Source organism: Haliotis rubra, unplaced genomic scaffold (assembly GCF_003918875.1).
Source record: "Haliotis rubra isolate DU_JTF1 unplaced genomic scaffold, ASM391887v1 Scf295, whole genome shotgun sequence".
In the NCBI taxonomy this organism is placed as follows: domain Eukaryota; kingdom Metazoa; phylum Mollusca; class Gastropoda; order Lepetellida; family Haliotidae; genus Haliotis; species Haliotis rubra.
The window spans coordinates 547,897-575,024 of NW_025766963.1; the positions used below are offsets into that span (position 1 = coordinate 547,897).

At 41.5% G+C, this 27,128-nt stretch overlaps 1 protein-coding gene and 1 long non-coding RNA gene across 2 annotated transcripts in view; both read left to right on the forward strand.

Annotated features, from left to right (window-relative positions):
- Positions 1 to 27,128, forward strand: part of LOC124282195 (ankyrin repeat domain-containing protein 26-like) — an 895,780-nt gene that overhangs the window by 311,827 nt on the left and 556,825 nt on the right. The gene's annotated exons all lie outside the window — the stretch shown is intronic.
- On the forward strand, positions 1,685 to 26,696 carry LOC124282198. Its single transcript, XR_006900090.1, has 3 exons — positions 1,685 to 1,695; positions 11,149 to 11,155; positions 26,347 to 26,696. It is a non-coding gene; the product is annotated as an uncharacterized LOC124282198 (long non-coding RNA).

Consider the following 27,128-nt stretch of genomic DNA (forward strand, 5'->3'; position numbering starts at 1 on the left):
TCGGACTCTAATTCAAAATCTAGATGTAGATCAAGTTCATCATCTAGCCAGGTTGATTTGTCAGCTATTAAGGAGCTATTGTCTTCTTTCAAGTCGGAAATTCAATCATCCATGCAGGAGCCCTTTCATTATCTTGAATTAAGTAATGAAGGGAAAATCTCAGACTTGCAGAGGCAAATTGATTTCTCCGTCTCCCTTACTCAAAATGTGGCTTATCTATATGACTCATACGATGACTGGCATGCTAGGTCCCAAGGTCTAGAGTCATTCCCTGTAGGGTAGCGCAGTGCTCTGCTCGGTTCGGTCCAGCATCACTCACGTCCTGAAGCCGGGTCGCCGATCCCCACGGTGGGAGACTCTAAGGCAGGAGGGACACGGTCCCAGGCTGTCAACCCTTAGGGGTCAGCACCCAAGCTAGCTTGCCTGCCAAGCTGGCTATCGTGTCACGCTCGGGTGATTCAGCGTCCCCGGCACGGCTTGGTCAGGAGGTGTCCTCCCATTATGCAGACAGCCAGTTCGCAGACACCTTAAAACAACAACATTTACGGTTCAGAGAACAGATTATCTACTACCTGTTACCTGCACATTATAATGGAATAGTCCAAATAAAACAAACAGGAACAAACTGAAGCTATATTATTTATTTTGAAAGATGGACGAAAAGACAGTAATTTGAATTTATATTGCGGCAATATAAAAACAGTATATTTTCATAAACATTTCGGTTTAACCTTCTAGTCTAACGGGAGTCGGCATCATCATATTGAAAACATTAGCTTAGCTATTAGAAATTGCGACACTGTAAGCCGGGTTAAGGTGGTCGGCATGGGTCCTTATCAGCCGTTATATAACCCAGATTCCTAAGCTCATGCACAGCATTGACTAGCTTGCTCTACGGGGAGTGTAACGGATGGTGCACGGACAACCTCAGTTTCGGTTAACCGGGAGTTCATTGACACGGATTCAGACTGGCACACGGCTTATCCGGTGGCTAACCTAAAACTAATTATGATGGAGGGCTTTATTACTTTACCATCCATGGATACAGCTGCGGAGGACTATATACCGGGATGGTCCTTGAAAGAAAAAATGGAAAAGATACATGCTCTTTATCTAAATATACTGGCCACATAAAGAAACTGTGCACACAGAAAATATAAAGAAAGGCAGACAGTGTCTTTATGCATAAATAAGGGTGTGAACATAGCAAGTATTGGAGACAATCAAACGCTCATGCAGGTGCCAGGCGACGTGACGTCATTGATGGTGGCCTATGGACTTGCAATGTGTTACTGCACGTGCAGCCTGTGCAGCTGCAGACAACATGTGAAACTCAGAAATTGATGTCACTGTCGAAAGCTTGATCTTTGGTCATTCAAACGTTCACAAATTCACATGAAAAGTCACATGCACATCATGCCAAGATTAACATGTGCTCAACGTCATGAAGCCATTGGAATTGTTCGAGCAGGCATGAGCCAACAACAGGTGGCAGCACATTTCCAGTGCCATCGTAACACGATATCTGCATTGGTCAGGCAGTAATGACGTCGCCGACCACCCACGTTCTGGGCGCCCCCGAGTAACGACGCCAAGAAAGGACAGATGGATTCGGGTGACTCATATCAGACACAGGTTCCACACGGCTGTCACCACGTCCCAAACCATTACCAAGGCCTTCATTTGGAACATTTGGTAGCCTCTATGCGTCGTCGATGCACTGCTCTGCTTCACGCGCATGATGGTCATACCCGTTATTGACTTTGTGACTTCGACGTGTGACCCCCAACTCAATTTTGAACTTCTATCGTTACGGATATTGTTGTGGTTCTTTTGACATGTTGTTGAGGCCCGATACTTCAGCTTATAAAGTGTCTACATCATGTTGTCTTTTCTGTGTCGTATTCCAATTCTGAAGGAATTTTCTTTGTGCACAGTTTCTTTATTTTGCCAGTATACATGCCACCTCCTACGGATACTGTGGAACAGGAGATACCTATTGAGCTGGGGTCATCCGGATGTTTGCCACCAGAACGTACTCTTAAGTTATCTTTACCTCATTCTCCAGTTGTAAAGGCTACCCTGGATAATTACAATGAAGCATTGGCCAAGTCTAGTTTGCTACAGTCATTACCTAGGAATCCTCAGATACCAGCCTGTGCCATCCACAGTTGGGATCTGCCAGCTAGTTTGCCTCATTTGGATAAGGACTTTAGTTTACTAGAGGCTAGGAGTCACAGAGACAATGTCATACCATGTTTTCCTAGAGAATTCAAGGAACTGGATGCTGGAGCCCGTTCTTCCATTGACATACTATCATATATAAACTGGTTTGTGGCTGGTGTTTGTGCTCTGCTTCCTCCGGTGTTCAAAGACTATTCGGGAGTTAAAAAGGATACCTTAGTGGCTGTTGGTGCACAAGGTTGCATTGGCTCACTCTTTCCTGGATGTGTTATATCAGGGAGTATCGGATGCTACTCAGAACCAGGTGTATTCGCTGGGCAGACTCACTGCTATGGAGAGGACTCATAAGCTAAGCTCAGTCCGGAATTTACCAGAGTCTACTAAAGATTTGATGTTCCAGCAGCCATTAAATTCTGAGGTGATTTTTAACGGTCAGTGTCAGCAAGCGGTGGAAGCGAAGGATGCCATTAATTCCAGGAATCTCAATCAACGTTTAGCTTCGGCCCTATTGAACCAAAATAGATTCAGGTCTGCTCCTAGGGGTAGGAGAGAAGGACCACATGCTAGCTCAGGTTCCCACTCACAGTCTATGAATCGTCCTGCCCCTCTACAACATTCAGCTTTTGACAGGGCCATGGATATCAGGCCACATACTTTTACTCCATCTCAGCAGGGAGCTCCTTCTAGTTCTACAGGTAGAGGAAGGGGGGCTAGGTCCTTTCGCCCCTCAAGGGCTAGGAAGTTTTGACTCCGTACTAACAGCACCTTTTATGCCTTACGTTTTGGATCTGTCCCGGGAATTAGAGTTGGATTTCGATTTTGTTCAGCTGGTAGCTCCCTCACCAGTAGGGGGTCGTCTAGCGCAGTATTACAAGAATTGGGACACTTGGATACTTTCGGTAGTTGGTCGGGGGTTCATCCTACCTTGGGAGGTTCGGCCGCCAGTCACATGCCATCCGAGCATGATTATGGATCTGAAAATCCTCAAGAATTTTCTACAAAAACCACCAAAATTCAAGATGGAATCTTTGAGCAATTTGCACAGTCTGATCCAACCGGAAGCCAAGTTTATAAGCATGGATCTCAAGGACGCCTATCTTCATGTGCCTATACATCCTCGGTCACAGAAATACCTGAGGTTCGCAGTAAATAGTCGCAGGTATCAATTCAGAGTCCTACCATTCGGCATATCCCTTGCTCCTTGGCTGTTTACGGCAGTGATAACTCCCATTGTAGCTTTTCTTCATCACAGGCGCATAGCCATTCACGGTTATCTGGAGGATTTCCTAGCCATGAATACAATCACAATCAAACTTAGAATAGAAGAATAGAATAATACTTTAATGCCTTTTCAGGAATTTGTGTTACATCAGCAGAGCTACTGACACATTAGAGAGATACCAAACATATTTACATAAATTCTTTGATTTAGGTATCTCACATTTGTTTAAGAGAGATATGGTACTTGGAATAAAGGATGTACGGGCTCTCTTAGTTTTCACAATTGGAACTTTGTAGCGGCGGCGGCCTGAAGGGAGGAGGTTGTATTCCGAATTTAAGTAGTGAGTACGGTCAGATATGATTTTGACAGCTTGATTCACGATTTGCCGCTCATATATTGATGATAAACATTCAAATCTGACTCCAGCGATTTTACTTGCAGTGTTAACAATTTTGTCTATTTTAGATTTGAGATGAACTGAGAGAGACCCGTACCAACAATGGAAGGAAAATGTTAAAATACTCTGAATAAATGCTACATAAAAAGATGACATCACAGATGGGTTAACATTAAAAGATCTCAGTTTACGCATGAGATGAAGACGTTGTTGACACTTTTTTTGTAGGGCTTCAGTGTTAGAGTTCCAGCTTAGAGTCAATGAAGGTTCCCAGATAGTTATACTCCAACACTGTCTCAACACATTGATTGTTGATTATCACTGGAAGCATTTCTGTGGGTTTACTCCGAAAGTCAATTATCAGTTCCTTTGTTTTTGTGACATTTAAGATTAAGTGGTTTTCTGCACACCAAGTCGTAAAATGATTAATGTCCTCCTTATACAGTTTTTCAGAATCAGTGTCGTTCAGTTTGCCGACAATTGCTGCATCATTTGCGAACTTTACAGTTGAACAGATTGAATTCGAGCTTGCACAATCATTAGTGTAGAGGGTGAAAAGAACAGGAGATATTACACAGCCTTGTGGTGCACCAGTGTTGGTGGTCCGTTTACTCGATACAGCCCCGTTAACTTTCACGTACTGCTGTCTGTCCACAAGAAAGTTTTCGATCCACTTGATGAGGTATGAGTTAACGCCCATGTCTAACAGTTTCTGTATCATGATATGTGGCTGGATAGTGTTGAACGCAGATGAAAAGTCAACGAAGAGGATCCTGATGTATGACTTAGGTGTCTCTAGATGTTTATAGACATAATTAAGGAGTGACAGTGTGGCATCAACAACTCCTCTCCTTGACCTGTAGGCGAACTGAAGCGGGTCCAGTATGTCGGCAACTTCCTGACGGAGATTTCTCAACAAGATGCGTTCCAGCAACTTCATTGCTATAGATGTGAGAGCAACTGGCCTGTAGTCATTGAGTTCTTTAGGTTGTGTCTTTTTAGGAACTGGTACAATTTCTGATGTTTTCCAGACCGAAGGAATAACGTGTGTAGTCACTGAGAATTGAAACAATCTAGTGAAAACTGTACACAGTTGAAGTCTGCACTCCTTCAACACAATGCCGTCAAGGTTGTCAGGTCCTTTTGCTTTTCTGATGTTAATTCTTGAGAAGCTTTGAATGACGTCAGCTTCTGATATATGGATACGACTTTCACTATCCTGTACGACTTCACTAACTTGAGCTCTCTCATTGGTAAAGTAAGGCAGACCAAATTTATAATTCATGTGTTTAAGCATTTGGGCCTAATCATTCATCCGGAGAAGTCGGAATTAACACCGTCCCCAAGGATAAAGTTCTTGGGAGCAGTTTTGGATGCAAGAACTTGCCGTATTTATCCTCCACAGGATCGTTGGGACAAGTTAAAGAACAGAATACTGCAAGATATCAGGTTGAGGAAGGCATCAGTCAGGAAATGGATGTCGCTACTAGGGTCGCTGACTTCCATCCAAGATTTTACCCAATGGGGCAGAATACATCTTCGGGAAACCCAAGTATGGATAAATCAGAACAGAACTTTGGATCTAGACACATTAATTGTCTGCCCGAATCATGTCAAGACAGAATTACTTTGGTGGACTCAGGAGTCAAATGTTCTACCGAGTCAAATGTTCTACCCCATTTCATCCACCTCCTCAGGATATCACGATATACTCGGACGCGTCGGCCACAGGATGTGGTGTGCACATGGACCAGTGGCAAGTTCAGGGCACATGGTCTCCACAGGAAAGTGTATACCACATCAATGTATTGGAGAGAGTGTCATGCTAGCCATGGACAATTCTACGGTGGTAGCTTTTGTGAACAAGCAGGGAGGAACCAGATCAATGAGTCATTTACAAGTCACGGAACACCTCTTTGCCATTGCCGAACGTACAAGATGTTACCTAAGGGCTCATCATATTCCCGGACATTTCAACATTCTTGCGGACTCCTTATCAAGGCAGGACAGTGTCATTCCCACGGAGTGGACTCTACACAGGGAAGCCTTCGATTTAATCGGGAAGAGATGGGAAACTCCTTTGATAGACCTATTTGTGACCCACAGAAACAATCGTCTACCAACGTAGTTCAGTCCAGTGCAGGATCCTCTAGCATGGGCAGTGGATGCCATGTCGATACCTTGGGAAAATATGACTGCCTACGCATTCCCTCCGTTCAAATTGTTACCGGAAGTTCTGGCCAAGATTCTGTGTCACAACTGTGTAGTTTATCTAGTGGCTCCCCTCTGGCCAGCAAGGACGTGGGTCACCACTCTCCTGCAGGACCCTCCTCTTCGATTGCCGGAATGGGACAATCTTCTCAGTCAACCGGATTCCACACGAGTCCACGGGGACCTGCAGAACCTAGCTCTTCACGTGTGGAGGCTATCCGCAAATCACTCCAGCAACAAGGGTTTGACGATAGATCTTCCCTGGCAATTACCCAATCTATTTGACCCTCCACAGCAGCTCTCTACAATGCAAAGTGGAATCGATTTGTCAAGTGGAGAAGAGACAGAGGACTCTTGGATTCCCCAGTGTCTATCCCCATGATTGCAGATTTTCTCCTATTCTTGAGAGACGTCAGGAAACTAAGACATAATACTATAGAACGATATAGATCTGCCATTGCTTCAGTCTATGATGTCGAGGGATTGTCAGTCGGATCTAACTCTTTACTTCATAAATTGATCAGATCCTTCCAGATCAAGGATGTAAGGTCTCCTACCATCTTTCCGAAATGGGACTTATGCTTAGTTTTGAAATGTCTTACGAGAGCTCCTTTTGAACCCATGCAGGCCACAACCTTAAAATTTTTATCGTTTAAAACAGTGTTCTTGTTGGCTCTTGTGATGGCCTCCAGAGTATTGGGAATTCATGCCTTGGGCTTTAGATCAATAACATTCTCGGAGGGTTACCGTTATATGTCTTGCAGAACATTACCAGAATTTGTAGCAAAAAATCAGTCAGCTGCTAGTAGGCCATTGGGACCAAGGATTTATAAAATTCCGGCCTTACCTATCACTGCCTCCAGTGAAGACAGATCAAGATTATTGTGTTCTATTCGTGTTTTACGTTGCTACATTCAGAGAACTCTTGCATTCAGAAGGGGTCGCTGTCGTATGTTTCTTCCATGTAAACAGAACATTGATTCAGAAATTTCTAAAAATACCATCTCATCGTGGCTTAGAAAGACTATCACCTTTGCTTATAGAGACTGTGATCAGGAGACTACAGATGCTAAGTTTTCACCTCATGAGATTAGGGCTCTAGCTTCATCTCTGGCAGCTTGGTATTCAGTTTCGGTGGAACAGATAGTATCTAGTTGTCAATGGAAAACATCAAATACTTTTATCTTTGAGATGTTGCTGTGTCCTTGGAGGGCCTAATCTCTTTCATTCTGTATGTATCTGTGTCAACCACAGGAAACTGGCAACCATAATCCAGAGGTAAGTTTACTAATAATTACTAACAATATCCGTAATTGTTCCTTTTGTGGGGAGCAGATCGTCAGGTCGAGACCACTCTTGGGACCAGCCGCGGTCGTTCTCCTTATAGATAAGATGGTTGGCGGAGGTCTGGCATCAGACATCGTAGCACCAGGTGCCACTCACACTTTAGGCATCATTGGCCATCGTCCAGTCCTAAACACTACCGTTCAAGGTTACCACTTGACCGAAGGAATCAAGATGTTAGTAATTCTACTTTACTGTCAACATATTGTACATTTAAATCTCAGCTTAATACTGAAAGATATGTAACTTGTATAAATCTGTACAGTTAAGAAGGGCTTTGACTGAACATCACAATTCTAGGGAGTCCCGGTCCGTGGGAGCAATTGTGCTTAGTAAGTCAATGGGTTCGAACTAACTTGGTAGTTATTGACCTACCTTGTCGTTGCTTCCTACTAATGTAGAAGGGTTCGACAATCTCACTTGCTGACCTCTACTCCACGGAGCAATCACATCAGTAGTAGTGAGTCCTTCCCGATTTCCTTATGGATTTCGTAGCTTTCTAGCTCCTAAGTACCTTAGCACACCATTGTGACCTAACTGTGGTAAGTAGTGGAAGTCATGTGGTGTTGTTTTGGTGCTGAATGATGAACTTTTGAGATTTCCGATTCAGCTTCCTTTTCCCCTCTTCGTGATAGGGTCTGGGGGGGGCTGTCTCGAAGCAGGTGCGGGCCCGATTACTAGTCGTAATTACGGGGGTACTATGATAAATCGTGGCGAAACAAGGTGACTTGCCTAGTTATGTTTTCTTGCATATACAAGGGTTGCGTCTGAACACCACATCGCTCAGGAGCACCCACTCCTTGGGAGCGATGATGCCTAGTACGCCAAGGGGTTCAGGAGAACCCATCACTAGTATAGGTACTATGCTAGTTGGGTCCTGTGGCCGAACACCACATTGCTCAGGAGCACCCATTCCTTGGGAGCGATGATGCCTAGTACGCCAAGGGGTTCAGGAGAACCCATCACTAGTATAGGTACTATGCTAGTTGGATCCTGTGGCCGAACGCCACATTGCCCAGGAGCACCCACTCCTTAGGAGCGATGATGCCTAGTAAGCCAAGGGGTTCAGGAGAACCCATCACTAGTATAGGTATTATGCTAGTGGGATCCCAGGCTGACCCAACTCCTTATGCTAGTCGGATCCTTGCCGAACACCACATTGCTCAGGAGCACCCTCTCCTTGGGAGCGATGATGCCTAGTAAGCCAAGGGGTTCAGGAGAACCCATCACTAGTATAGGTACTATGCTAGTTGGATCCTGTGGCCGAACACCACATTGCTCAGGAGCACCCACTCCTTGGGAGCGATGATGCCTAGTAAGCCAAGGGGTTCAGGAGAACCCATCACTAGTATAGGTACTATGCTACTTGGGTCCTGCGGCCGAACACCACATTGCTCAGGAGCACCCATTCCTTGGGAGCGATGATGCTTAGTACGCCAAGAGGTTCAGGAGAACCCATCACTAGTATAGGTACTATGCTAGTTGGATCCTGTGGCCGAACGCCACATTGCCCAGGAGCACTCACTCCTTAGGAGCGATGATGCCTAGTACACCAAGGGGTTCAGGAGAACCCATCACTAGTATAAGTACTATGCTAGTCAGATCCGGCCTCCCTTGTTCATTGCTATCTACGGTTGTCATTAGCCTATACAGTATATACTGTCAGTGCCTTTTGACTTAGGTTAAGCTGCGACCAGCCACCCAACTGTGGGATAAGTGCAAATCGTGAGATAGGATACGTTTAAAAATTTGGAAATTTTAATATAAATTGTATATTTCTATACTTATCCTATCTCACGCGATGGTTGCCCACCCAGTCTCCCCTCTACTCAGATTATGACGGTTACGTATAACTGTCATTGGCTCCAAGAAGAGAATGATCACTCTGAGGTAGATAGGGCAACGTGCTGCACGCTTAGCCAGGGACTAGGGACCTGTCCTGTAAAGAAAGCAGCCTTGGGAACACGGGAGTATGGACAAGAGAGCCCTTCAGGAAAAGTTCTCATTTGTTCCACTCAGCGTTGAAGCAAGAGAAAGAAGTGCAAATCGTGAGATAGGATAAGTATATAAATATACAATTCGCCAGTTGGCAGTTAGTTATTAGCGAGTTAACACAATGACTCTTAGAGTTATCTCCCTTAAACATAAACTCGCTTTCCCAGTTTTATGTTCGGTTCTTCGGTCTGTCTGTGTGTCGCCTTGGCTTCGACAATAAAGTGTTTGGATTTGATTGCACGTGTCCTGGCTGTTTATCGTGGAGGCGGAACCTTCTCCATTGGCGTGGTGGCAGCGATATGGATTAACTACATGACCTACGCTTCCCGGTAACTACTAAAACGTAAACGGTCAGTCAGTCAGCATATTGGTTGGATAGCACGTGTGATCGTTGTAACTGTCCAAAATGGCGCATACACATAGAGCCCCGAAGCAATGGTGTCTTACAAAATCTGAGACAGTTAATTCCTTTGAGAACTGGAAACAAAATCTCCATTACACTCTGTCACTAGACCAGAATTTTGCACACTTTTTGGTGGATGGTGTGACCTGGACGAAGAAAACTCGTGATAACCCTCGACGTGGTTTTGTAAACGATGGCGATGATGTTGATATAGCCATTCGTCGTACTTCTGAACAGAAAGTGACAATGCTTGAACTTATGCTTGGCCAGATCGCCAATTATTGCCCTGTTATTGCTAGAAGCACCATTGTCAAGAAGTCAACCTCTCTCAGCAACATTTGGCAGGAAATACGTTTACATTACGGATTTCAGTCAACTGGATCACATTTTCTGGACTTTGCCAACATTTCTTTGTTACCAGATGAGCGTCCTGAAGACCTTTACCAGCGTCTGGTTGCCTTCGTTGAAGATAACTTGATGAAGACTGGGGGTAATATCACACACCATGGGGGAAGAAATCATTGAGGATGAAGAATTATCCCCATCTCTTGAGAACTTTATTGTGCTCACGTGGCTTAGCCTCATACATAAGGACTTACCCAAATTGGTTAAGCAACGCTATGGCACTGAACTACGTTCTCGTACCCTTGCATCCATAAAGCCTGAAATCTCTCAAGCTATGTCCTCCCTTCAAGATGAAATTATGACTAATCAGGACATGAAAGTTATGAGAACTGCAACGTCATTCCCTACTCAGGACAAACGGCAACACTCTCGCTCAAGCCGTTTCCCTCACAAGAAAACTGACAAGTCTTGTCCTTTGTGCAAGTTGGCTGACAGACCTGATCGCCATTTTCTGAGTGAGTGCAGTTACCTTCCGGCTAGTGATAAACGTTATCTAGCTAAGGCTCGACAGATCGTACTTGCCCTTGAGGACGATTCCCACGATAGTCATGACCAAACCCCTGATGATGACTGCGACGTTAAAGAATATGAGGAACCAGTCGGTGTGATGAGAGTCCAAGTATCTCAGTCCCCCTGCCTCAATACCTTTTACCAACATCACTTGGCACGCATTACCTTGGACAGTGGTGCCACCGGGAACATGGTGAAGTTATCTGTGGCAAAGAACTTGGATCTTGACGTCAAGATTAGCACCCAGTCAGCCAGGCAAGCAGATGGTGTTTCGCCCCTCAGAGTTGTGGGGGGAAGTTAGTGCTGTCTTCGTTCGTGGCCAGGAAGAATTCACATTCGAGGGTCTTGTTGTTGAGGATTTGGATGTCGACATTTTAGCAGGCATTCCCTTTATGGAATTGAATGATGTTTATGCCAGACCCGCTAGGCGACAAATCTTTCGAGGTGAACGTGTCATCGTAGATTACAGCCATTCAGGGAAGGAGTCAAAGCTTGATCAACACACCGTTAGACGCGCTCAAGTCCTCAGAGCTGCGAACAGTCCCACCACTATTTGGCCAGGAGACTACATCGAGCTGGAAGTTCCACCGGAGTTCACTACACATGATGACCATCTCGCCCTGGAACCTAGGGTTGAAAACTCTCCCATCGGGAAACAAAACTGGCCAGAGGTTGACATCGTTCCCAGTGTCTGCGGACGGATACGCATCCCGAACCTGACGGATGGGCCTTTGTCATTGAAACATGCACACTTCTGCCAGGTGAGACATGTCGTAGATGCCCCCCGACAAAGTACAACCCACAGACTCTGTCATCACTAGCCAAAATGTGTCGCTCCAGAAGAAGCAGCAAAGTGGTTTCTCTCAAGCTGTTAAGTTGGATCCGGATCATGCCCTACCCCCAGATACGCTGCAGAAGTTCAGAACCTTACTTGATGAGTATGACGATGTCTTTGATCCCAACTTCAAAGGTTATAATGGAGCTTCTGGTCCTGTATATGCTGCAGTCAACATGGGCCCTGTGTTGCCTCCTCAAAGGAAAGGTAGAGTACCCCAGTATGCCAGAGATAAACTTGAAGAGTTGCAAGCCAAGTTCAACGATCTTGAAGCTAAAGGAGTGTTTGTTCGACCCGAAGATGTTGGGGTAACTGCTGAGTACCTTAACCCATCCTTTCTTGTGAAGAAACCTCAGGGCGGCTTTCGCTTAGTTACAGCTTTCGCAGATGTCGGACGATATTCAAAGCCCCAACCATCACTTCTCCCGGATGTTGATTCCACTCTACGACAGATTGCTCAGTGGCGATTCCTCATTTCCACGGATCTCACCAATGCCTTCTACCAGATACCTTTAGCTCGTGACTCCATGAAGTTCTGTGGTGTAGCAACCCCTTTCAGAGGTGTACGAATGTATGCAAGATCTGCAATGGGCATGCCTGGATCCGAGACTGCGTTGGAGGAGTTGATGTGCCGTGTACTTGGCGACCTACTTGAAGAAGGGGTGGTAGTAAAACTTGCTGATGACCTGTATTGTGGTGGTAATTCGCTTGATGATCTATACAGCAACTGGAAACGTCTACTGGAGACTCTTCACAAGAACAGTCTCAATCTCTCTGCATCGAAGACCATTATTGCACCCACATCCACAACCATCCTCGGTTGGATCTGGAGAAACGGTACGATCTCTGCAAGCCCTCACCGGATCTCTACATTGTCTGCTTGTGCTCCTCCTGAGAAAGTGAAAGGACTCCGGTCCTATGTAGGGACATACAAAGTGCTGGCACGAGTTATTCCCAACTGTTCATCTATCCTGGCACCCCTTGATGATGCTATTGCCGGAAAGCAGTCAACTGATCGAATACATTGGACTGAAGATCTCATCCAACTGTTCAGGGATTCTCAGAGGGCTCTCTCAACTTGTCGTGTACTCACTCTTCCACGTACTGGTGACCAGTTATGGGTTGTCACCGATGGTTCAGTTAAGAGACAGGGTGTTGGTGCTACCCTCTATGTTACTCGAAACAACAAGCCTCTCCTTGCTAGTTTCTTCAGCTCCAAGCTCCGAGGTCATCAAGTGAAGTGGTTACCATGTGAAATAGAAGCACTTTCCATCGCTTTAGCTGTCAAACACTTCAGCCCTTACATGATCCAGTCAAAGCATAAGACTTGTGTTCTCACTGACAGTAAGCCTTGTGTGCAAGCCTTTGAGAAATTGTGCAGGGGAGAATTTTCTGCCAGTCCACGAGTGTACACATTCCTCTCCATTGTGAGCCACCATCAAGCATCTATTCGTCACCTTGCAGGTGCCGCAAACCTGCCTTCGGATTTTGCGAGCAGAAATGCACCAGATTGCCATGAACCTACTTGTCAAATTTGCTCTTTCGTGGCTCGTACGGAAGATTCGGTTGTCCGTATCACTTCCATTCAGGACTTTATCACTGGAGAGTCAAGATTACCATTCACAAGCAGAGCTGCCTGGAAATCCATCCAGTCAGAGTGCAGTGATCTTCGACGCACACATGCCCATCTCACTCAAGGTACACGTCCGTCCAAGAAGTTGACTAACATCAGGGCCGTTAAACGTTACCTACAGGTCGCTTCCATTGCGCGGGACGGCTTACTTGTTGTTGTCAAGGAGGAGCCTTTCACGTCTAACAGAGAACGGATCATTGTACCGCGTGAAATTGTCAGCGGATTACTGACTGCCCTGCACATTCAACTCAATCATCCGACCAATCACCAGATGAAACAGGTCATACAGCGCTACTTCTATGCCTTGGATCTTGACAAGACTATTGAAGACACCACTGCCAGTTGCCATAGATGTCAATCACTTCGCAGTTTACCACATACAGTGATCCAACAGTCCACTGGAGACCCGCCTGATACTATTGGAATCAGTTTCGCAGCGGACGTTGTTCGCCGCAACCGGCAATTCATACTTGTAGTCCGGGAATGTGTCACATCTCTTACACTGTCCTGTCTACTCGATGACGAGCGTCACGACACACTCCGCAGCTCAATTATTGCTTTGTGCAGTGAAGTTCACCCAATGGATGGACCGCCTGCTGTCATTCGAACTGATCCAGCTCCCGGTTTTGTAGCCCTTGTTAATGACAGGTTTATGAAACAAAATGGTGTAGTTATTGAAATCGGTCGAGTCAAGAACAAGAATAAGAACCCAGTTGCAGAAAGAGCTGTTCAAGAACTCATAACTGAGTTACTGCGTCAAGACCCTCAGTGCAGTTACGTCTCGCCCCTCAACCTTTCTCTTGCCACTGCACGTCTGAACTCACGGATCAGAACCAGAGGTTTCTCCGCCAGGGAAATGTGGACACAACGCGACCAGCACACAAACTCTCAGTTGCCTATACATGACATGGATCTAATTCTTAGTCAACATGGCCAACGTGTGTCCAATCATTTATCAAGTGAGAAGTCTAAGACTCCCACCCTCAAGCAGGGTCTGACACCTGACATTGATGTAGGAAGCATAGTCTACATTCACAGCGATGGCTCCAAGTCCCGTGCCCGTGATCGTTACATTGTCACAGCAGTTGACAATGACTGGTGCAACGTTCGTAAATTCACCGGATCACAACTTCGAAACACTTCCTATAGAGTGAAAAAAGTCGGAGTGTTACTCTGTTACAAAACCTTCACTGCAACAAGCATCCACTTTGTCGGCTGATCTTCAATATCTGCCAGTGGGAGATGAACATGACAGATTCCCAAAGTCTCTACCTCCTCCTCCTCAACCTCCTCCTATACCAGATGTCATCATGGAGCCCCCTACACCTGCAGAGAGAGCTGACCCCCTATTATGCTGACATGAATTCATACCCGTATCGCACTACTGGTAACACTGACTATCCAGAAGATACTTCAACAGACTCCCCTATCGATCAATCAGAACCTTCTATGTCTCCAAAGTTGCGTCGGTCCAGTCGCAATCGTCAGATGCCATGCCACCTCTCAGACTATATCCTTTACTAGAGTAATGTGTGTGAGCATCCTCTGGTGATACTGTGTTACATATATCAGTTGCTTTATGTGATGGGGCAGAATAATCCCCGAGACTGGAGGGCAGTCTACTCAGTGATGGTCTCTCATTTCCTTTTCAGTTTGTCAGTGTTATAATCCACCTCTACAGGACATATTTGTTCCAAAGAGTCTAAACGACAATTTACCATTTGTTTACTGTTATTAACTTTAGTGATCATATTCTACCACATAGGCCCGTTGTATTTGGTATTCCCCTTTCATATGCAAACATGTGTGGATCCCATCCATAATTTTTTTTATAAGACGAAAGAAGGAGAAGTTACGCCAGTTGGCAGTTAGTTATTAGCGAGTTAACACAATGACTCTTAGAGTTATCTCCCTTAAACATAAACTCGCTTTCCCAGTTTTATGTTCGGTTCTTCGGTCTGTCTGTGTGTCGCCTTGGCTTCGACAATAAAGTGTTTGGATTTGATTGCACGTGTCCTGGCTGTTTATCGTGGAGGCGGAACCTTCTCCATTGGCGCTATTCTCATTCAATTGTGATGTCATTTTAGTGGTTGCTTTGGATGTTATGAACATTGTGGAATTTAAGTATATAAGGTGCCTTTTATTGTGAAACCATCTGTCCATAAGGTCAGTTACAAAGTTGCCACTTTACACATTGGCATGTTATGACAGAATATTCTTCAACTTGTTTGCCTGTTTGTGCTAGTTTTATATAAGTCTGATTAATTTTGTTTTTGCAGTCAGAGGAATCTGAAACTGTTCCGGCTTAGAATTTCCTTTGCACATTATGTTGTACACAAGGACATGTGCACTTCTTACACACCCGTGGGTGAGATACCCATGTGAGAAAACTGGTATCACACATATGTGTGAGATTGATTTCTGATTTCTAATCCCGCAATAGACCGGTCCAGTCCCGGCCGATAAGCCCCGCCCACTTCGTTTTTGACGTTAGGGGGGACAACCACTGACAAATCACAATGGCGTCACCGCCGGCGAAACGTTGCGTGATTGCGAACGTTGTTGATGAATTCTGCTTGTGAAACTTTGGTATCCGTCGTTTGTGAATGTTATTTAAAGAGGCAAGTTATACGTATGTGATTTTTAATATATTTTAGCTGGCAGATTGCAACTGGCGTGTGAAAATGAGTTACATGCCCGATGAAAAATCGTCTCGACTATAGCTGCCCGAGACTGTAGGAAGTGTAATTTCTTTTGAATCAATTAATCTATCTGGCAGTTCGCCTCTGTCACAGATATTAGCAGGGGAATTTTGTTGTTTGGGTTTATAATTTTATAAAACTCGTGAACACAACCACATGTTCATGTTGCAGATCGTTTCGGTATCTATAAATAGATTATCAACACTGCGCGTGGCGCCTTTACTTATCCGTTGGCGTTGTTCAAATTTAGTTCAATAATCTGAAAACATGGGTTTCTATTTTTAATGAATTAAGAGAATGGTAAATAAAAAGCAGAAAATATTTCCCGTCTACTACTTCATGCACCTTATTTGTCTGTATAAGTTAATGTAAACAAATCAATCACAGCATAACCTATTTGATCTTATTTGGAAATCTGGAAAAGGTAATTGGGCTTGTAAACAGTATGTTTCCATGGACGTATCTGGACATGCCCAGAAGCAAATATTCAACAGCTGATCTGCAGCAATTCTCAGTAAAGTTTCTCTCTTCAAAATCTGTACACCATGATAAAATGACACTGAATATAAGGAAATAATTTGTTTAATCATCATTTCCATTTTATTTTTCTATATGTAGATTCTACTTTGTTGTGGAATCCTAATTTACATACAAACTTCCACAATACTGGACTTCATGAACTGCCAGCGTTTATGTACAGGTATGTCACAGCACCAGAACACAAAAAAGATCCAAGATACAGTCTGCACCTGTACACTAGCTGACCCATCTTCCAGAAATAGGAAACATGTGATGCAAAATCTTGGAACAGAGGATCCACAGTTATCCGAACAATTAACTAGCATTGAAATAGAATGTCACACAAAATACAAATGTAGATCTATTGTTTTTTCATCAGATATGTTTAACTGCTAACTACTAGTGTAAATAAGGTGCAAAGAATATATCCTATGTTCGAAGCTTTTTATCAATACAATTACATATTGACATTATTGCTTCTTAATTAAACAATGATAATCTTTGTTTTATTAGATCTGAGACCATATCCCTAGAGGACTAACACTGATTTTGATCTATTTCATTTTCTGAGATACTTAATGGTGTCATAAAAATTATAGTAAAGTTGATTCAAAATTTGGTAAAAGTCATTACAAAGGTTTAGGAAAACAGACATGAAAATGTCCTGAAGCGTTCACCTCCTGCAAACCAGTGTGCAATTTAATATGAAGCTCATTTTTCAAATAACCATCAACAAACCTTGAACAATTTGTCCAAATCCATCATTTTAATAAACACTAGCTTTGGCTCAGTCTTCAAATATTAGTAACCTCTGATGATTTATCAGAAGAATTACTTCAAATATGGGTTAAAAATATGTTTCAATATTTATTCCGTTACATGAAAAGTCTACTGAGATTTTTGTAAGTTATTCTGTTCCAGGACTGGATAATGCCTGACCAGGGTTTGACCAAAACGTAGCCTTTGCTTTTTCAAATTCTCTGGATGTTGAAATAACTTTAATGAGTTATGATACAAGCAATCACTTTCAGAATTATCTACATCAGACGTACATCCACATCCACGATCACTGAACAGTGAGGATGAATCAGTTGTAAGAACGTGTTAAGCTCTACATCAGACGTACATCCACATCCACGAACATTGGAATGTAGTATTTAAAAAAACATCTAAAAGCAGGAGCCAAGAAACTAAGTTAATACCAAGTGATTGTCCTGCCATGATATGTATGGTGTTTGTTTGCCTAGTTCTGCCTTAAAGTCATAAGAATCTGATATGTCAATCAATTAAATAATTATTTATTATTGATTAGATTATTATTAATTTTATTACCCTTCCACGTTTACTAAAAAAAGCAAGATTCTTAAAACATACCTTGCTGTCATTTCCAGTGAATTAATCAAAATTACAGTTGTAATATTACTCCTAAAGTGTACCAATATATGTGAATAATTTATGTGGTAACAAAACTTCAAATAATGTTCTCATAATTAAGATATACACTTTATTTCACTCCATCCAATACTCCAGAAAGTCACTATTCTTCTCACATAGTTTTCGTATTCGATCAACATGGAGGAAGGTAATTCAATTTAAAGTCCATGCATCTCTTCATAACAATTCTGAAATATTTAAAGCATGGTTTTATAGGCACTCATATGAACTAATTTTGATAATTGGATATTGCATGATAGGCAACTGCTAACACTGACAATATTTCCGTTTGAATAAAAATTATTACTCCTCGAATATTTTGCTCTGTTTGGCCGAGTGTGGCCGAGAACCGCTCTACATCAAATTATACAAACGAGTTATTTCTTTTTGGCATAAAGTAGCAACAAATAACCAATACTGTAAACTCTCCTCACTGGTGTATAATTTTATCTCTGTTAATAACTTTGGTTGTCAACTCCGATGGATATCTTTTGTTACAAGAATACTTAATACCTGCGGTTTATCAGAGGTTTTCTCAAACCCCCACAATGTCACCACGACATGGCTGGTCCTAAAAGTTGAAGCTACTCTAAAAGATCAGTTTTTACAACATTGGTGTAGCTCCATAGAAACTAGTTCTAAAGGTCAATTCTATAAATGTTTTAAAGATAAACTATGTTTTGAAAACTACTTATACTTATCCAGGGATATATATTTTCCTATATTAAAACTAAGAACTTGCAACAATAACCTACCAATTGAAACCGGTCGATGGCATTCTATTCAAAAAGAGGAAAGAATATGTAAGCTGTGTAACACTAACGTTGTTGGGGATGAGTTTCACTATCTCTTTAGATGTGAAACTCTTCTCCAACAGCGAAATACCTATCTCGCGACATATATGTGTGATCTCCAAAAACATTCAATGTTAAAGAAATTATCATGTAATAAAACTACTAAACATCTAAAGAACTTAAAGTCATTTCTGAATGTATTGTATAAATCGCTTACTAAGTAATATTCAAATGATCATGTCCAGCCACTTGCCATGTATATATTTGTTTACCTATGTATTTATATATTCTCATGTACCACCGTTGGTTGGTTGAGAAATAAACTTCTCTGTCTGTCTGTTAACAAGATACTGTAGGCCTTCAGATTGTACTTATAAAACTTAAAACATCCTAAAATGTGTGACAAATTGAAGAATATCTAAGAGCGAAGGGGACAATATCCGCCACATTGCTCTTTCATGTAACAAGTTTTGCTATAGATTTGTTTACATTGTGTCACGGCTTTCTCGCCTGTCTCATTTGAGCTTTATGGCGTACCAACTCAATGCCTAGTAGTGACTAAAAACGTTAAGCAAAAACAATTTTGTAGTTGCAAGAATTGTCCGTGTTTATAACACTTGCAAAGTCTTAAACTGCTATTTGTTGTCATCAATTGGTAATGATTTTGCACATGTGCAAAAGTGTGGAAATTCGTGCAAATTCTCATCAGCAGGCAGACGTAGGTTTCCTGAACGATGGTGCAGACATTTAACTGATCGTTAGGCCTATCGCGTTTCTTGATCCGCCTCCATTTTTGTTGTCTTGATCGTTATGGTTTTGTTAAAGGTACACATCAAATCGCTGCAATATGTAATAAATATAGCGAGTGTAAATGGCATAATTCGAAACACATCGCTTCGGAGGCATCGTTTGACCCCGGAAATAAGTCTGACAAATCCACACAGCGCGCCCGGCCTGCTGATTGGCCAAAATTGACCCATGCGCCAGTTTTGATTGACAGACTGGATCGGTCTATTGGCTACTCCATGGTGATGACCTAGGGTCAGGTTATGACGGACTACTTTCCTGATTAAAATTCATTGATAATTACTCGTGCTTCAATCGAACAGAAACATGTTACTTGTGCAAAAAAAACAACCTTTACATCTTCCTGTTATTTTCGCGATTGCAACATAAACAGGTTTTAATACAATGAAACACAATTAGAATAAATATAACACAAATCTATTTATATTCTAAAACCTTTTATTAAAACTTTTGATTCCAGTCATGTATTCAAAATGGCTCGAACAATTGGTGATACCTGTGTAAACAATTATATGAACATTGCCGTAAGGTAAAGCCTGGGATTCCCTTCGAATATTCAAAATGTACAGCATTGTCATTTTTACTGGAGAGATGCGACAAGTGTCATGTATCGTCTTGCAAAAATACCTGACACGATAACGTCAGTGCCTGTCCATTGTGAGATCAATTTGCCTCGTTGTTTCTTTGATGAATTGATGAAGATGACATTTTTCACTGATAAACATGATGAAGACCCACTTCCAGCTCCGAGCTACTATGTGATTCCAATGTTATCAGATTCACTTATGACAATCAGAACCAAATTACACTCGTTGAAACAATGTACAACATGGAATGTTTGCAAGGGTTCACTCGTCCTTTCTATTCAATCGAAAATGTACAGGAACAGTTGATCTACACATAAATCATTGCTTAAGATATTCCTCTGACGCATGATAATGCAAAGTTTATGTCTTCATAACATACAGGATGTAATCAACTCACATTTCATACTGACAACTCTGTAAAATCTGTTACATTCCAAGTGGTAGTTTCTGGTTTGGGAAAACGAGAAGGCTGTGACGAAGAACAGTAGTCCCCAATTGATAGTAGTGGTGTGACAATTCATCGATACGCATCGATGCATTGGCCGCAGATACAGTGAATCGATACAGTTATACATTGTCGAATATCCCGATACGATACTTCATATACGACACATCGATGTTTAACTTTGAATATTGCCGAATCGCAATATGTGAAGATATAATGTTTTTATAATCAGCACAAATTTCATTCTATCATGTGACTGCAGTGACAGCATCCAGCAACATGCAGTTATTAAAGTATTAAAAATGTTTTAGATCTATGTTTTCTGATTATAACAGTATTATGTTTTACTTATTTCGTATTTGTTTTAAAGAAAGTGCCTAATGTGACTTTTTTTCAAATTAAAGTTTCTTTCATTTAAACATTGTTTTTGTTTTGATCTTAAGGTGTTTTATAGTTGGTGTTTGAATTAAAGGTTTTAGTATCGTGATACGTATCGTATCGCTACCCTTATATCGGTATCCGTATCGTATCGCAGCTTTAGTGCACAATACTTTGGCAATATATCGTCATGACTAATATTTTAGTATCATGATGTATCGTATCGCAGGTTGTATGCCAATACCAGCACTAATTGATAGTGAACGTAACCTCAGCAATGTTACATTCAAGCATGCGGGTTACACCAAATTACACATCCTCAATAGTTTTGGCTCCGGTTGATGGGAGAATATTGAACGTAAACTGGTACACAAGAGGTACAGGTCCCCAATGTGCAGATATCCCAAACAATCTTCCGATGACGACTACCACCAAACGATAACGATGTCACACGCTTAAAACATTTATGCTTGCAAGAATTAAAATCATCCACATTTACATGGTAACATCATCATTTTAGACTGTTTAATTACTTTTCTGTGATCTTATCTAGTTTGCAATTATCACTATTGCCTTGATGACACGAAGAGGTGGCAGAAACTTTTTGTGGAGGGTCACTTTGGGGATGAGTAGTGATTAGGAAGCCAAGTGACGTCACTCATTCATAAACGTTGTGTTGTGTATTATTGCGCAGCTACGATGAGAAAATATGAAATTTGATTCTATTCGACCATAAAATGGTGTGATTTTATGGTGTGTAAGAAACAGATTAAGAAAGAATTGAACATAAATATCACTCTTAATCTATGGAAGACACATAATTATATACCATTTCGAGCATCATATAGTGCTAGTCACAGATGGCTTCAATACCGTATTCTCCATAGGATCCTTACAACCAATAAAGATTTATATAAGTACAAACTAATAGAATCACCACTTTGCGATGTTGAAATGAATGTATGATTCATTTATTATATGAATGCAAACATGTCAAAAAGCTGTGGCAAGATCTACTAGAATGGATTGAAAATGAAACAGACACCCATTTGAAATTGAACACAGAAACCATTATTCTCGGATTCAAAGAGAGAAGAAATGATGTACTGAATTTTATTTTCATATTAACTAAAGAGTACATATATTCTAGAAAGTTAGCAAACATTGTACCTTCTCTCGCTAGTCTGAAACCAAAATTGAATTACAATTGCCACTTACACAAATTTAATGCATACTCTAACTGCAAATACGACACTTTTGTTACATTTTGGTCATCTTGCCACAATCTATTCACATAGATAATGACTTTGTACTTTGATTCCTATATAAAGCAACAAAAATGCTGACTTGTTAAATGCGCATGATATGCTGTACCCAGATCAAAAAGAAATAAAGTGTTAAAAAAAAGAAACAGATTACTGTACTCGTGTCTGTCTGATAGATACCATTTATCTTACAACTCATAAGATAAATGGTATCTGACAGACACTCGTTTAGTAATCTCTATTTCCACATATATATAGCATCCCAATATGTCGGGACACCTGGGCCCACTTGCTACAATTATTATAAATCCTTAAGATCGCGATCTCAGGGTTCCGCTACAATCGCCATCCACTTGCACAAAGCGATTTTAGGCTAAGATCATTTTTACTTACAATCAAAACTTACACTTGGTCCGGACCAGTTGTAAGGACCTAAGATCATTGTAGTCTGTAACAAAGTAGCATTCAAGTTAGTGCCTGTTTCAAGCAAATACTCAGCTTTACGTTTGGAAATTGCTTTTATATTGCATAAAACTGTTTGTTTGGCCTCGAAACTTCAACAACATGGAGAATGCACCACCGATTTATCATCAGAAACATCGTTATTTGCAGTAGTGAACCACATAACTTTCGAGTCAATATCATAAAGTACTATTCCCACCTGGTTCAGTGTTGGAAGAAGTGTGAAACAACATACCTTTTTGAAAATCAAGGAAAGGATAGTAACGGAAGGTGTCTGCATGCGATTAGCAATGGCCGTGATCTATCAATAACTCAAGGGCAGCTAATATTAGTTTTTATGCAAGATGGGAGTAGTTTCCCTTGTCATATTATGCTGTTGCTGTAGAGTCTGCAGCTGAATCACCCCGTGCCGTGGAAGTAGATGGAGGTGTTTCCCTCCTAGGTCTAGGGTTAGACCTGCCTCTATTCTGGTTTAAGAGCGACGAAGCTAGTCTGATTTAGACTTCTAGATGTCATAGCATCACGTACATGCTTCAATGGCTTGCTGACATTGATCGTTAAAAGTAGTGTCCGAATCCAATTGAAGTTGGAATAAAAAATTCTTTGGATGCATCCGGGAGGTTCCTCCCGGAGTTCAACCTTTGAGTCCTGTCAGCAGCTGTGAGACAACCCAGGATATTAACTTGATTGGCCCTAGCATCTGCCAGAGATTGGTAAACTACATCCAGAAAGTAATGGGCCAAAGCTACTTCCTGAGCTGACATGGATACGAGAGTGTCCTTTTTAATCCCATAATAAACTTGGAAAAGAGGAGGTAGCAAGGCCTGCACCCCTGCGGCAAACCAATTAGAATATGAGAGTACATCAATGGATGCCCGAGCCACCATGTCTAAATCCTTAAGATCCTTAGATGTACACGGGAGCTGTTGATCTCGAAAACCCCTGACATCCTGCAAGAGGGCAAAATCCTTGTCCAAGTTAGGTTGGCTAGCTGGGATAAGACGGTTATGAATTGCATAGACCTGCTTGTGAGTAATCTTTGGCAAGTTATTCATGTTCGTGGCCTTTGAGAGACCTGAATTATAATTCTCCAATGCCTTCTTAAGGGATGAAGAATGAGGTAATGACAATTTAGGCAACCGCTCCAGGGGTAAAGAGCCTGATATTCCCAAGTCCATGGGAATGTCAATCTCCTGATCCTCGGATGGAGGTGGTAAGGTATTTCGATAAAGTCCAGGTAACTGTTCCAATTTTTCATTAGATGACCAACCTGGTGTAAAATCCTCCACAGATATATCCATGGGTTGCACTGTCAAAAGCCGTTCCCTCATAGCAAACTTCAATTGAGAGAAGGGATGCACTGATGACCCGTCCGTGTCCGTAAGGTCAGGCACTAATGGTAACAAAGGCGGGTTTTCCATATCGGTGTATGCCGACGAGTCCGTAGCCGTATCCTCTGATCCACTCGGCACGTGGCTCTGAGATTGTTGGGCTGGCCGACCGTTGTCCATAACCGCTGACCCGGTTGTATGGCACAAGCCAGCACGGGTATCCCGTGGCTTCATTTCTTAATTCCATGTCCCGTAATGACTTATCCATGAAAGATAGAATGTCACATTTATAACTTGCCAATAAATCCGAAATGGCAGACAGGTCTAATTGGCTTGATGATGGTTTAGATTTTGACCTGGATCTAGATTTTGATTCAGATTTGATTGATGACGAGTGAGAGCCAGAGTTAACTTTCTTAGACTTAGAACACTCCCATGAAGAAGAATTTTTCATTCTCTTCTTGTATCTTCCAAAGGATGTAGAATGTTTTATGACAAATTGACAAAAACTGATGTTGTGTAGCAAATGGGAAAGCTTGATTACTATCTCATTACCATGGAGTAATATTTTCACTAACTATAGAAACTGTACATGTGATATTAAAGGGGAAGTGTACACGAATAAATCACATTTATTCTTATGTGAATCAAAGTGAACTGTTTTAATTAGTTAATACCAGTGTTTGAAAATATACACTCATTTTTCTTACAATGTAAGTATAACCCTCAAAATAAGTGCTGAAATGTTATGCCAATATAAGGTATTTGTTTGCCGAGCTAAACAGGCCAGAGTTACTGCCCTTTGATTATGACGTAATTGGTGCCACTTGATTTTAAACTGGTCTCCTGTCTAGTCCCAAATCAAAAGATAATAATACTGATATTAATCACGTGAAAAAAGAGTTTGTGAAAATACGAAAGAAGCATAAGAACAAAATGTAAGCAGCAGGACGGATTGATCATGTGTATTTTCATTCATAACCTCACCTCAATGAAAATACCAAATATGTATAACAATGTTGATGTCTGTATGACATCACTATCGGGAAGCGACTTTTTCAAAATGGCGTGTTAACTGACACAAGTACGCCGGTGTTTTCGAAGGAAATGTTCGTTGTTTCAAGCAACATATATGCATAAATGTTACATGTAAGTAGTCCGAAAATTCTGTCAGTCTGCTGGTTGTTATTTTCTTTTTGTTTTCATTGTGACCAAGGGAAATAGTCAGAGAAGTACCGTCATTGTTGTTCGTCAGTTTGCGTCAGTTATGGCGTCATGCTTTCAAAAACTATAATATGTTGTGATGAATCAAGAAAATCATTGGAATACACCTGTTTTATTTAACTATCGCTTGCTACGATACCTTTCCCATGCATGTTCTAAAACTAATGAGCAACTGTATGCAACAAGTAGGCGAACGGATACACAGTGTAAAATCTGAGATTGGCTTTGTATACATTTCAAACAAGTATTCTTTCACAGCGCGGCATCTCATATCCTCGATATATTGCGTTAGATTTCACTGAAACACTTCGTATTGGTGACAAAGTCCATTTGTCAGTTTATTTTGAACTGTATGAGGAATTCAAGGATTCATGTAAGGAAGATGGTGTTGAATTATACAATTGATTTTATGGACGAAACATAACCGACATAAATGTGACACTATGTAATATGGCTGAAAATTCACTTTGACGTTTGTGTATTTTCCAAAACATTCTCAGCGATTCTCGGTTCATCGACAATGTTTCAGAACAAGCATTAGTGATTCGATCAAACAACAACAAAACTACTGATGATCACAATGATCATGTCTTTTTCTTTTAAATTCAATTCTCCCAGTAAAATTTGACATTTGAATTAAGACATACTATAAATTACGCAAAACGCAGTGAATGGTGATTTAGTAGTGTCAAAACTGGCAACATTTACGATGTATGTAATTTTCAGTATATTTGATCTACAATGAGCGGATGATATCATAGAAAAACGAATTTCAAACAGTGTTCAAAACTGCAAATTGCATTTACCTGCGTGATGTATTTGGATATGGACTATCGATATCAAAGTGAAGGTGGAAGAGGAGGGACATATCGTACATTTTATGTAGGAACTTTAGTAACAAACGTAGAATGCCGGCACATTCACCGATGGCAAGCAAGATGTAGTGCATATACGTTTTAGGTTTCATGAAAAAAGATTCTGTTGGAAAGGCTCAGGTTGAATATGTTATACAATTTGGTTACGTGGTAACACTTTTAGTACAATGTATACGTTTTTTCAAACTGCAACGTCATTACAGTGTAGAACTAACCATATAGTCAGCTGACGGCCAAGCTTTTGGTGGATTAAAACAGTAGCCTGCGCACTGAGACACAAGAACCACACCTATACCTGCACCACGTGAAATGGGTCTAATAAGGTCTGGCAAAACAGAACCTGAAGATATTGTCCATGTTTTTATCTCTTGTGAACATGTACAGATGTTTTCAAACATTCTTAATATTGAATTAGTATTCACAAATTTCACAGTCCTGTTGGGATTTAATTCTGGCTATGATTTTATCAACAACATTATACTGGCTGGTAAAAGATTTATATTTACTTCTAGTATTAAAAATAAACATTTACATATAGCAGAATTCATGAAGATACTACGGGATATTATAATAGTTTAAAGAAACATAGCCAAGAAAAACAACAGGATTGCCAAATTTTACAAAAAAATGGCCAAATAGATTAATTTAATACTTAGAGAACCTATAGTAGGTCACTGTCGTGAAACGTATATCTCCTGTGTTGTACTGTATTGTAAATGCTGTTATATCAATTTTCACTCGACCCTGCAATGTACACCTTCTGAAATGAATACAAAGAATTAAAAAAAAATAAGTATAGGTACCAGATACTCCTTATCAACAAAGGGGATGTAGATCTAGCCTCGATGTACCCCAAATATGGGAGCACATTATCACCTGCCAGTTTCACTTCGAAGTCAGTAAGGTCCTTCAGATGAAGATGTCTGAGACTGGATCGGTAATATCCTTCAACAATGGTAGTAATCATGGATCCAGTATCAAACAGTGCTGGGCAATCAGTACCATCAATGTTAATGGAGCCTATGTTTGCCTTGCCGACCATCCTCTGATGTAAGTCCAATGAGGGGCTAGTAATATCTTCAGCCTCCGCTTGCCCCGCAGCAGTTGGCTGATCTAGTTTAACAATTGTCCATTAGCATTTCCTCTTCTTCTACCTCTTCCTCTCC